The sequence below is a fragment of the Macrobrachium rosenbergii genome, chromosome 24, assembly GCF_040412425.1.
Source record: "Macrobrachium rosenbergii isolate ZJJX-2024 chromosome 24, ASM4041242v1, whole genome shotgun sequence".
In the NCBI taxonomy this organism is placed as follows: domain Eukaryota; kingdom Metazoa; phylum Arthropoda; class Malacostraca; order Decapoda; family Palaemonidae; genus Macrobrachium; species Macrobrachium rosenbergii.
The window spans coordinates 20,897,613-20,910,112 of NC_089764.1; the positions used below are offsets into that span (position 1 = coordinate 20,897,613).

General features: G+C 33.6%; 1 protein-coding gene across 3 annotated transcripts in view; it reads left to right on the forward strand.

Moving 5' to 3' along the window:
• LOC136851910 (dopamine receptor 2-like) overlaps nt 1-12,500 on the forward strand; it is a 728,122-nt gene that overhangs the window by 318,046 nt on the left and 397,576 nt on the right. The window lies entirely within an intron of this gene.

Sequence of the window (12,500 nt, forward strand, 5' to 3'; positions counted from 1 at the left end):
TTCCTGTGGTGTATGAACCACTGACGACACTCTCAGCGAGATTTTCTACGGATGAAAGTGATCGATAGAGGGTATGCAACGAATCGAAGGCGAAGATACCCTTGTTTCCTGTGATAATTTCATTATCTCATCCATAAACCCGAACTCGAGCGCAAATGTTTGCGGAACAGAGGAACATTATCGTCATACACTGCGTGGTTAATCGCAGGCGTTTCCTGTTTTCATATAGCTCGAAAAGTCCCGCCTGTAATCTCGTGCTTGCTAAATTTGGTGGCTTGGGGAGGAACTTGCCACTCAGAGTTACTGTGGCTAAAAGTAACTAGGCACCGTCGTTCATCTTTAAATGTTTGTAAACATTTAAGAATGATTAAGAACGCTATGTTTGATATACATAATTGTAAAGAATGAAAAATGCCCTCTGTGAATGCCCAATAACACTGTATGCCAAACTGCCCGTTTTCCAAATTTTAACATGGAAACTCACAGAAAACTAACGATACCTATTCTTCAGAGAGTACTGTTAGATATTCAGATATGCATAGGGAAGGTTTATTCTAGCTTTCTAACTTTTCTTTATTCATCGGAGTTGATTGGACAAAAGGGACCCATATCAGGCCATGAGCACTTTTTTTTTATTTTTTGCCTAAACATACGACAGAAATTTTCTCTTCATGCAAAATGTCTAATTCGTCGAAAATTAATTCTACGGCCTTACAAAAGCGAGCAGCTAAGGTCCCTTTGACGTAGAGATGTCTGAATGTGGATATCTTATTTAGGCATTTGTCTGTGTGTCATTCATATGTACTGTACGCTCGTGAATAAAACATTTGAACTTGCATAAACTAGTTGTGCATTTGTATTACTTCGTGAATAACGAAAAGTTCGACAACCGTTCTATTTAAGCAACGACAATTTTTGTTGATGCCTTTTGATATTTTATTGAATATATTTCTGCAAGTTTGTACAAAACTGTTGCGAGCATATGTATATGTAAGAAAAATCAGTGTATTCCATTCTAAGTGAATATTATTTGAGTGGTGAATAATATATTTAAACGTCAATACTGTATTAATAAAACGTGTATATGCGTGTTTCCCTTTGTGTATTCACGTTTGCATATGCAATCATACGTATTGACATGAAAAATCATTCATAATTAGAGGAGTAATTAACTCCTAAATCCGTATGGTTGTTATGCAGTGCAACATCTCTTTCAGGTCATCTCCTGTTGTGCATAACACAACAGATTAGATATTCACTTTTACGGTCTCATGTCTATTTTGGGTAGAGTCATGAAGAGATAACCACGCCCTCTGTTATCCACCTGAGAGACTGAATTAGATCCGCGAGTGTTCTCATGCGCACCCACACAAATATATATATATATATATATATATATATATATATATATATATATATATATATATATATATATATATATGTGTGTGTGTGTGTGTGTGTGTGTGTGTGTGTGTGTGTGTGTGTGTGTGTATATGTATATATATGTATATATAATGTGAATTTTATGTAAAACTGCAGAGATGATATATATATATATATATATATATATATATATATATATATATATATATATATATATATATATATATATATATATATATAAATATATATATATTGGAAACAGGAAAATGGAACGTAAGATCCTTAAATAATATTAGAAGACAGAAAGGGTAGTAAATGAACTGAAGAGGTAAGAACTGGACATCTTGTGAATAAGGGTGTAAAGGAATGGGAAAAATGACATTTGAAGGAGGTTGGTAGATAAGGAATGGGAATGATCTTAACCCCAAACGCAGGAAAGACACTGACAGTGGAAAGGAGTGAGCATTCGACTTTAGCAGGAAATTTAAATCCGCACAGTGGAATGTGAGTGTTACAGATTGTTGTGACCACCGAATAAACTTTCTGGAGAAATAAAATGTGAACTTTATGTAAAACTGCAGAGATGTGTGGGTTATTGTTGGTAGCAAGAGTGCAAAAGTGGGTAGGAGTAATAAAGGTATGGAGGATGTACTGGGCAAGGAATGGCTAAAAGAGTCTGCAGAAGAAAATGTGGTACAATTCATTACTGGTTTTTGCATGTCCAGAAGGAAATGCAAACGAGAATGGGGTATCTTCCATTGGTTTTTCTGCTGCCAGTGACTTGTAACTGGAAATGAGATCTATAAATACACATGGACGTCTCCAGCAGATAGTCGAAGGAGTTAAAAAAAATAAAATAAAAAAAATATTTAAAGCTGTAGCGAAACAGATTTCGGTATCGATCACCAGCTTGCCATTGCCACGCCAAAGCTGAAATAAAGCACCCAGAAAAAAATTTGTAAAGCTGCTTGAAGTTGCACATCTAGAGGCTTTTCCAGTTGAATGTGGATATAGAACCATATGTGAGGAGTATAAACAATAGGAAAGGACTGGTTTTATGTGTATCGACCTGCTGGAACAAGTAGTATGAGATGTATGAGATATGTGGTATGAAAAGGGAAACCTTGGATACTGGATGAGATGAAAGATACGGTGGAAAATAGACTAAAGAAAAATTATATGTAGAGTTATTGCAGAAAGAAGAGGAAGAACACAAAATAGAACTGGATAAGAACTCAAGTCTGGTCAGTGAAGTTAAACGAAGATCAGGAGATAAAAGAGAATAATTTGGAGATACAGGCTGATGGTGTTGACAAAGCCCTGTAATCGGAGAGTGGAATTGGTGTTATGGTGCCCCATGAATTATTAATGATATATGCATGGTGGAAAACAAAAAGAGGAAAATACCTGTCAAAAGGGGGATTGGGTCGATAATAACATCGGAAGAATAAGAAAGGCAACGTCGGGCAGAACTTGTCTCGTAATGAATAATGATTAAGAGCTCTGAGTGGGGATTCCTATTAAATATGTAAAGATAATCGGAATTACCGAAGAATAAAGTTGATTCGAAGTTAATGTTTGGGTTTTGCCAACTGAATATCCAGTAAATAGAGGGGTTCTATAAGTGAAGGTTGTTTCCCCTTTGCTGTTTGTCCTTATAGACTATGATAACGAAAAAAAGTGGTCGGAGATGAGAGAGAAAGTCTGAGAAGGAGTTACGATGTCAAATTTAGGGACTTAGAATATACAGATGATATTGTTTTAATATGCAAAACACTGCAAGATTTCCAAAACTTGCTTAATAAAGTTCACCGTATTTCAAGAGTTGGGATATAAAATAAATATACGAAAAACAGAGGTAATGATGCGCATGGGAAGAGATAAAACTACAAAAATCATAACTGTTAACATTCAACGTAAATAGTTTTTCAGTTTTTCATAAGTGCCTTTAATTCGTAAGAAAAGCATCGTAACAGACATTAACATTCAGCGTAAATAGTTTTTCAGTTTTTCATACGTGCCTTTAATTCGTAAGAAAAGCATCGAAACAGACATTAACATTCAGCGTAAATAGTTTTTCAGTTTTTGATAAGTGCCTTTAATTCGTAAGAAATCATCGTAACAGACATTACCGTTCATCCTCAGAATATTGAATCAGAGGGGAACGCCCACAACCTTTCAGCATTTTGCATCAGCGCTCACATAAACCTAAGACGGTATTTACTTCTGCCTTGCTTACCACTGTCTCGCTTATTCTTTGTATCAAGTGTTTTTTCTTACACAATTTGACTTTGTCTCTCCCGGTTTTCCTCCTTCAGATACAAAAATAACTAATTTCACCGACTTACCTGTAATTTTCACATCACAACGACACATGTTGAGTGTCTCTAGCATGCAAGAGGATATATATATATATATATATATATATATATATATACATACATACTTTATATATATATATTGGAATATATATATATATATATATATATATATATATACATACATACATACATAACATTAATATGTATACATACATACACATGTTATTAGTTAGCAAAATAGAGAACGACACGTGCAAGAGGGAAATTGGAAATATTATTCTATATTTTCATTGCATTATATTCTACCGGTGCGCGCTGCAATATCAGCCGTAGTGCAAAGATAATATCACGGAATTATTTAACGGTACAGAATTTTTACTTGACCCCTCTGGAAATGACACGTTAAAACTTATTCTCAGTGGTTTATTCCGGCAAGCCTTCAAGCCGAATATAGCTTTTCGTTAACAGTTAGGAAGCTTAGAGAAGAATTGGGTTTTAAAGTGTAATGCAAAAATTATGTTTAATTGCATGCTCAGTATATATATATACACATTTTATTTTATATATATATATATATATATATATATATATATATATATATATATATATATATATATATATATATATATATATATATATATATATATATATATAAAATATATATATATATATATATATATATACAAAATCCACGAGGAAAGGGCAACAATGGAAGGGCAACAATTGAGTACATGCAAGGATTCTTTCGACTTCTTTGTCCTTTGTTTAGTAAAGGACAATAAGTCGTTTCTTAAGAAGGCCTTTGCAAATTCCCTACTGGATCTGGCGGTCGCGTTTCTTGGGTCATCTTCTTCAAAAGGGGTTGATTTCCAATGCCCTTTCCGTCATGCCCCACTCCAGTTAATGACATGCCCTGTATTTCTAATTTTGTCCTTGTGCTCTGTTATTTTTATGTTCATCACGTTCCATATTTTCTCCGTTCTTCAGTTATATATTAATATATATGTGTGTGTGTTTTTTCATCGTGTCTGGTGGGGGTTGGTTATTTTATTTGCTTTATTAATAGCCCTCTCGATAATGTGTGTGGACTACTGGACATACAACTCATTTGAACATATCTAACCATATATTTGACATATATATATATATATATATATATATATATATGTAAATATATATATATATATATATATATAAAAAATATATTGTCCCAGAAAGTAAAGATATATATATCTATATCATATTTGATATGTTTCATAAATATATATTTATAGAAGGGGTGATATATACAGCCATATATTTAATATATATATGTATGTATATTTATATGCATATTTATATAAATATTTGTGCATACTAGTGACGCACACACAGTGAGCCTTTGTGACGATCGAGAATTATTAATCTCTGATCACGAAGCGTGGAGCTTGTTGTTTATGAACCTGCTAATTTATTTGTTTGTCTTTTCGGTCTTCTGCTAACACGATTCTTGAAAAAGATCTTTGTCAGGGATCTTGAAGCAGTTTTGTTGACAGATGTATGAGGAATAAGTTAAGGAATCCAAGAGTTCTTCCGAATATTGGGTTCAAAGTAATTTAAAGGTTGCAGCATATATATTTTATTATAGATAAAATAATTGTCCGGAAAACAACTTTATTAAAAGTGGGTGTGGTAATCCAAATCATGAAGCATTACTAATGAGTCATTTCACGCTGTTGTTAATAGGCTGAAGAGTTTCATAGAGCAAAAATCCTGTGACAAATTGTTCCAAAATGTTTTGGGGAAGGCTTGACTGTCAATACTTGACAAAGTCGTTGATTCGCCGCATATTAATTATTTGGAGGAAATCCGCAGTTTTCTTACCTGGTCATTTTAACATCTAGCAAACCACTGCTTATCTATATATATGTATATATAGTTATATATATATATATATATATATATATATATATATATATATATATATATATATATATATATATATATATATCCCAATTACTTAAGCCACATTTCATGCAATTTAATTCAAATGCTTTAAGATATTTCAGCGGTTACCAGGAGGGAATAATTTCTCAGAAATCTGAAGACGGTTGATGCTTTGAAACAGATGCTATCAACCCTAACAGATTCCTAGATAGGAAGGAATAACTCGGAATATTTCTTTATATATATATATATATATATATATATATATATATATATATATATATATATATATATATATATATATATATATATATATATATATATATATATATATACATGTGTGTGTGTGTATATATAAAGGAATATTCCCAGTTATTCCTTCCTATCTAGGAATCAGTTAAGGTTGATAGCATCTGTTTCAAAGCATCAACCATCTTCAGATTTCTGAGAAATTGTTCCCTCCTGGTAACCGCTGAAATATCTTAAGGCATTTGAATTAAACTGCATGAAATGTGGCTTAAGTAATTCGGGATCTATTGGAAGGGTGCCAGAATTTCCCTTAATTCGCGTGCAAGCGCCTTTTATCCCATATGGAATGAAAGTGAATTTATGAATTTTGATTCGGCGAGGATTGTGTTCTGCTGCGTTCACGCTTCGTGATGTGATTTTCATTTTAGCATTTTATATACAACATAGCTGGAGTTAGGAAATGACTGATGAATCTGGGCTATGCATTTCATCTTATTCTTCGTCTAGTTCCTTGTGTACTTTACTTCTCCCAGTCTTTCATTCACCTCTCATGACATAATTTTTAATTTAGCATTTAATTTAGCATTATATATATATATATATATATATATATATATATATATATATATGTATATTGATTGATATATATATATATATATATATATATATATAATCTATTTGATATATATATATATATATATATATATATTTATATATATGACTATATATATATATATATTATATATATATATATATATTAATATATATATATATTAGCGTGATCAGAAATTGATTGATGTTTGTGCTTAAATGTTTTTGATATCCCTCTCGTTCACATTGACTTGAACTTTTTAGTGTGTAGAGTTAAACAATATTGGTCAATTTCAACGCTTTGAAAAAATACCGCAATTATCTTTTATATATATATATATATATATATATATATATATATATATATATATATATATATATATATATATATATATAATTATATATATATACTGTATATATATATAGCTTTTATTGTAATTATCTTTTATTGTAATACAAAAAAAAATATAAATCACTGAATTTGAAATGGCTAATAAACGAAACTTAAAATAAAGATTGATGAGCGATAGGAGAACGAAATACTGAGATGAACGTCCGGCGAAGGGAGATAAAGCACGAACGATAAAGCAACAGCAAATTGTCTCTGTTGTGTTTGTAAGAGGACATTGGAAAGCAGTCACAATGGATTGCATTGTGATGTTGCTACTTTATGTTTCCCCCGCAAGATGTAAATCTGTAAGTCCAGATTCACGTGAGGTATTGGTTCGGCATGAAGAAGTAATGTTTCTGCAATACGCAGCGCAGAAATTGTAAAGAGAATCGTCAAAATCCGGTCAAACTGCCAGGAGAAGTGAAATGAAATTAAATGAAATAACTTTAATAACCTATTCCTAGAGTAGCGGAGTGCCCGGATGCGTTGGAAGGGGCCAACTATTTCCCCACTTTTGACCTTGCACAGGGGTATCACTAGGTTTGACTAAGGAAAGAGGATAGAGAGAAAATAGCATTTTCTGCACAGTGGGGACACTTTCAGTATCGCTGGTGTCCAGTGGGTCTGACAAACTGCCCAGCAACCTTTCAACGATGTATGGTGAATATTTTGGGAGATATGTTTTTAGAATTTCTAGTCATTTATTTGGCTGGTATGATATTATTTTCAAAGACCATAGACGAACACTTATCTGAAAAAAAAAACCACTTGACTGAAAGAAAAAAAAGCTATGACGGAAAGTATTACACAGAGTATAATATACATGAATATTGGAAAATAGAGGAAGAGAGATGATAAGAAACAAGAAGATCGTGGAGATCTACTGAATAGTAATGAGCATGGCAGACAAAAGGAAGTGGAAATATAGTCACTAAAACAGTGAGAAACGGAAGGAGAGATGCAACCAGTTAGTAACCTTCAGAAAAACAGCTGATAATTGTCTCTATGCCATCAAGTATGAGGGATTACTTTGCAGAGGCACTCTTCTTATCACTTGTCTCTATATTAAGACACATATTTAAAAAATCTTTCTCCTCTTATCTCTGGCGGTCACCACCAACGTAACTTGAAACACTAGACAGTTTATATTGCTTCTAAGACACACTGATCTCTAAGGGGACGTGAACAGCTTGTCCCTTTCTTGTTCGGGATCCAACCCGGCTTGCTCTGGTATGGCTGTTAACAATAGCACGACGCTACGATTGAATGAAAGGGAGAGAAGGCGATAAAGGCAAAATCAAACACTGTAGATTCCTCAGACATCGTCAAAGTCTAAAAAACCGCACAAGTACGCAGTGCATTAAACTAGCAATAACTTTTAAGAAGATAGAAATAGGTGAATAATAGTGATCGTCTTGCATTTGGTATTAAAATCTATAGTGAAAGTAATGAATGCTTCTACTAGATAACTGTAATGTTAAAAGAAGGACTCTAGAAACATTTTTGTTGATAAACCAAACGGAAAAGAGTAGAAGACAGAAAAGCAATATATAAATAATCATGGGAACAACATGAAAAGTAATATTAACGAAATGGCTAAGAAACAGTAATCAAATCTAGATTAATGACCTTGAGGGAATATTATACACCCAGGGGCATCATTGGAACCGTTATGCCCCACTCTTACCTCTCTTGCGGATACGACCATTACTACTGACGTAATCATTTTGTTTTAGAAGCTATCAACTTTATGTCAAGAGCCAGGGTGTAACGATATGCCTGCCTTTTACATGTCGCAGGTAGATAGAGAGAGAGAGAGAGAGAGATAGAGAGAGATAAGTACATAGAGTGAAAGAGAGAATAATAAACAAGTAGACAGAACAGACAGATAAACAAAAATAAGGTGAAACAACATTAAAGAAGAACACTAAAAGCAATAATTGTTCGGGGAGATGGATACGAAAATAGATTGAAAGCGACTTAGATAGATCACGGGATTAATAATGAATCCAGATAAAAGACAATTTACCAAAGTTGTAAGCAGCTTTATCGGTTCCAAGTGTAAACGTAAGTCACTTTGTGATGGATATATAAGGTATTTCACAACCGCCCTCCAAATTTGGCTGCCCCAGTATCGTACCATCTTTCAAAAATTAAAAAAAATTAAAAATCGGAGACAACTCTTCCCTTCCAAAGAATTGATATTCAGGATGAAATCATTTGAAAGCGTTTACTCATATCCGAGGCTTTCCTTATTGCGATGTAGAATCCTTCTCTCAGCATTCACATAAAGCCAAACAATGCCGTACCATCAGCTAGACACCGCCGACGAATCCCACAGGGGAGCGCGAGACATGAGAAATGGAGTGACTTCCCATACTGAAATAGAACAAGGGAGAACTCCGAGGTCACCTCCCCTGGGACGAAACTGATTCCTGTATTACGGATTCGTGCAGTTTGCTTTACGCCATTATTGTAATTTTTGCTGATCTAATGTTAATAATGCTAATACTAATGATCTCTCTGGTATTGTATTAACATTTTACGACAGCTTTGCCATTATTCGTTTGTTTATCGATATTTTCATCTTGGGCCACATTATTGTTGAAAGACTTCAGTGACAGGTTGTGGAAATCTGTTCATCCCATAAAGTGTATAACCAAGAAGATATAGTCCCCAACGTCGCTGGTATTCCACTGTAAAAATACCAGTAATCTGTGACAAATATTGATTGGTATTCCACTGTAAAAAATACCAGTAATCTCCGACAAATATTGATTGGTATTCCACTGTAAAAATACTAGTAATCTATGACAAATATTGATTGGTATTTCACTGTAAAATTACCAGTAATCTCTGACAAATACTGACTGGTACACCACTGTAAAAATACCAGTAATCTATGACAAATATTGAATGGTATTCCACTGTAAAAATACCAGTAATCTATGACAAATATTGATTGGTGTTTCACTGTAAAAAAATACCAGTAATCCATGACAAATATTGATTGGTATTCCACTGTAAAATTACCAGTAATCTATGACAAATATTGATTTGTCACCGTAATACAGAGAGAGAGAGAGAGAGAGAGAGAGAGAGAGAGAGAGAGAGAGAGAGAGAGAGAGAGAGAGATCACTCAAGTTGAATATTTGCTGCAAAATGCGTACAGTAATGCGGAGATACAAGGTTTGTTCAGTCACATAGTTCCAGAGCATTTCCATCAATCATTCAATTAAGCTTAAAACAACCCTCAACCACTGAGGCCCAGACTTTTAATTAGTAACTTCATCTTTGTTCGGAGTGTAGTGATTGAACTCCAGACTCAGCATTACCTCTTCCTGCTTGATATCCACAGTGGTTAGTTCGAAAAGTGGAGCTACTGGAAAGTGAAGAGGGAAATATGTAAGGTGGAGGAGAATTCAGTTTATTCATATATATATATATATATATATATATATATATATATATATATATATATATATATATATATATATATATCTATATATATATATATATATATATATATATATATATATGATTTTTATCACCGTGATTTATATACGGTCATGGAGCTACAAATGTCGTTTAATATCCAATTCACGCTACTTCGGGAATATCCCCGATGGGAATTAGCAACGAAGGAATTTTTAAGTGATAAATGGATCGGTACCGCCGGGTCTCGATCCCTTGACACATTACCTCCCAACGGCTCCATTCAACGGTTAGTGGTTTTAAACTACACTTGTAGCTTCATGATTGAATATAAATATACATATATATATTTTTATATATATATATATATATATATATATATATATATATTCTATAAGCATGCATATATATACGATCGCATATCTGGCTTGGTTCTTAAAGTATGTTGACACCTTCGTGGTGTATTTTCCATTCATATGCAGTACTATATCTTCAGTGACATTAAGAAACATTTATTTTAAACTTGTGCACACGCGTAATAATAATATGAATCGGTTCACTCCCCGAATCATTTCTATCATGATTCTTTAAAACACACAAACCCAGTGTTCATTTCTCGGTCGGATATGAACTGGCTGAATGGAAAGAAAGATGTCTCCGTATCAAGAGTGGTTCTGTTCCCAATCTTGTGCAGGATCGAATAAAACCGATAATTTCTGGACGGGGGATTGTAAATGTATCGAGCGGGCAGAATTCGAAATTTTGCGTGCGGTTCACAAAGGAGAGGGATATTCATTCCCGAAATACGGAATATTGAAAAATCCCCCTTTTTTTGAAAAGGCAGCGCACGTTGATAAGTGCTTGTTACAGAAAGCGAACGGAGTCTCATTTGTATGTATATTCGTTGTGGTGGCCGGGCGGGTAGGAGGAAGCTAAGAGGACGTGGGTGGGGTCGGGGTGGGGGGGCGTGCGTTATTTACGACGCCGAAAATTTTGATGGGCTGTGCGCTTGGGAATGAGGTACTCGATCCTGTCTACATTGGTTTGCGTCTCTGGCAATTGTTATTATTATTTATTAATTTAGCTATTTTGCATTGGCGTCTTGGTTGATGTATACTTTGCTGTCTGATTGTATATACTTTTTTTTTATTGTGCTTTTAACTTTGCGCGCACGTTTCACCGCGTTTAAACGCTAACCTAAACCCACAAAAAAAGCTCATATGGCCTTAATGTTAAAAACACACTAATACCTTTCCACTGTTATTTTGTCGATTTCATTCCGAAATCCAACCAACGTCAAATAAGATCTCGGATGCCATGAAGTCATTTCTTGTGTGAACACAATACATTTGTTTGTTTAACTTAGGCACGACAAGAGCTTCCGAATAGTCAGTGAACTGACGTTACATTCCTCCTCATGGATAAATGTACAACTTGACCATATCTGAATGTGTGATAATTGTATAGTTAAGTACCGCAGATGCGTACCAGATATTTAAAGCTGCCAGTTGCATTTCAAGGTTATTAAATCATGCAAGCCATTATTGTCTCTTCTGTGAGATATTAGTTCTGGGTTTTTCAGGTGCTTTTCTTAAGATTAATCATTTCGTACATGTATTACATACAGCAAGCACTGTCAAACTGGGTACAAGGTTTTTTATATGGTTTCAAACAGTTACTTTTAATAGATATTTTTATTTAGGTTTTCTGTGAATATGAATAGACAAAATTTTCTTGATATCAAAATTTTGTAAGAACCGATGAAAATACTGTAAAAGTAAAATTCCAGATGGTGTAATTATTTCCACTTCTCTGTTGATATAAGTTTGTAAATGAACGATATTTCCTCTTCAAGTGCGCGGATGCTCTTTCTATACATTATGTCAGCTTCCAAATAATATAAATTTGTGTATTTGCTCTGTTCGTTTGTATGGGGTAGTTAAGCCTTTCATTGTTTTTCATTTATCGTCTGCTTTTGAAAATTGGTTTCACTAAACCTCTCTTTTCCCACCGAAAATTTCTTTAAGAGTCTTTCGTATGATTTTGATTACACCTGTTTCATTATATCCAAGTTTAAGGCTATCTGGGTTTGTAATCTTGTATTTTCAGTGATCATTACCCTTTTGTAATAATAATAATAATAATAATAATAATAATAATAATAATAATAATAATAAGACCTGAAAATCCAAATAAGGATGTGG